Below are 2,046 nucleotides of genomic sequence, written 5' to 3'. Positions count from 1 at the left end.
GGTGGCCGAGCGGTTCTAGGCGCTACAGTCTGGAACCGTGCGACCCTACGGTCGCAGGTTCGAGTACTGCCTCGGGCATGGCTGTGTGTGATGTCCTTAGGATAGTTAGGTTTAGGTAGTTCTAAGTTCTAGGGGACTGATGACCTCAGCAGTTAAGTCCCATAGTGCTCAGAGCCATTTGAACCATTTGAACAACCAGACGTGCATTACGGGCAACGTTTACATGTTTTGTGATCTGCAATGCACTCCTTATTGTAACGCAAGACTTATGTACTTTGATGATTTGATAATGGACGAGCTGTCCGAAACTATTCATCAATGAGTATATACAGGGTGTTTCAAAAATGACCGGTATATTTGAAACGGCAATAAAAACTAAACGAGCAGCGATAGAAATACACCGTTTGTTGCAATATGCTTGGGACAACAGTACATTTTCAGGCGGACAAACTTTCGAAATTACAGTAGTTACAATTTTCAACAACAGATGGCGCTGCAAGTGATGTGAAAGATATAGAAGACAACGCAGTCTGTGGGTGCGCCATTCTGTATGTCGTCTTTCTGCTGTAAGCGTGTGCTGTTCACAACGTGCAAGTTAGAGCTCTGCATTTCGATGAAAACAACCGCTCGAGCATTTCCCGTTTCGTGCCGCTGCTCGACGACTGGGAAAGGCCCACGCTGCGATACGGCTGTGGCCGTCTAATGCGCCATGTGGCCGGTTGTCCTCCACCTCTCGGTTATCGGTTGGAGTGTCGAGCACTGCCGGGCGCTCGAGCGTACTCACAATCTCGGCCGGTGACAGTACAACCGCCGCGCGCTCTACAGTGCCGAATCGCATTAGAAACCGTGTGTAGACGCAGTTGACGACCTGGTTTTGAGCAGCGCAGACAGCGTTTTGGATAAATCAAGTATAGGTCGTAAACGTTCCATTCATGAAACGAAGAGAAGTATTATGGAGAAAATTAGGAGCGGCTCATTACTCCTGAAGAAGAAAGACATGTCGGAAGAGGAGGCGAAAAGTGAAGCTTGGAAATCGTTTGCACTTGTAGTCGATCCTGTCACGCAGGCTTCTGCTGGTTTCGTGCAATGTACCATATGCGATACCATACTTTCGTACAAGTCAAGCACAACAGGTATGCTTCGGCACTACAAAAGTAAGTGCGGAGCAGAAGTCCACCGGCCACTTGCAGTACCAAGTAGCATAAAGAAAGTTGTTGTTGATAGGTTGGTCGATATGAGTGGAATAGATTTGCTACCGTTAAATACTTGTAGTAAGATTGGCTTCAAGATTTATTCGCAGGAGCTCATCAATGTTGGCGCCACTTACGGCAAAGTCAGTATAGAAGATGTTCTTCCGCACCCTATCACTGTATCGCGGCATATTAAAGAAAAGGCAGACAAAATACGGGTGACAATGGTGCCCAAGCTAATATGTGCCTTAAAGAACAAAATGTGCGCTTTAGACGCTGATCTGTGGTCTGATAACTACAAGAAGAGAAATTTTTTGACTGTGACGTCGCATTATGTGAATGATGAGTGGAAGCTAGAAACGCTTGTTTTGATAACAGCCGCGTTTCCGGACGTACCTAAGACAGGAGAGAACATACGGCACGAAATCGAAGAGCGGATGCTTGAGTTAGGAATTAACGAGAATGATCTTACGAAATGTTACTTTGTCACCGACCAAGGAGCTAATATGAAGAAGGCACTTGAATCTTACGACCGTTTGCCTTGCTTTGATCACTGCTTGATGACTGCGCTTCGTCACACATTTCAAGAGACGTTTTTAGAAGACGAAGCCCCTGAAATCCTGTCGTGACCACTATCAGCAAGAGCTATAGTAGGCTATTTGAAGAGATCAGGTCACTCGGGGCGTCTGCGGCACTGTGTGAAGCAAGAAGCTGTAACTCGGTGGAACAGTATACTGTTAATTCTCAATTCCATCATAAGTCAAATCGACGATATTCGAGATCTACTAGAATCCCGGGGGCAATCGACACTCTTAGAAACCTTCCAAGAAAGGTGCGTACGAGACGTTGTCGCTTT

Source organism: Schistocerca nitens, chromosome 3 (assembly GCF_023898315.1).
Source record: "Schistocerca nitens isolate TAMUIC-IGC-003100 chromosome 3, iqSchNite1.1, whole genome shotgun sequence".
Lineage (NCBI taxonomy): Eukaryota > Metazoa > Arthropoda > Insecta > Orthoptera > Acrididae > Schistocerca > Schistocerca nitens.
Note: the sequence above shows the minus strand (reverse complement) of the source record.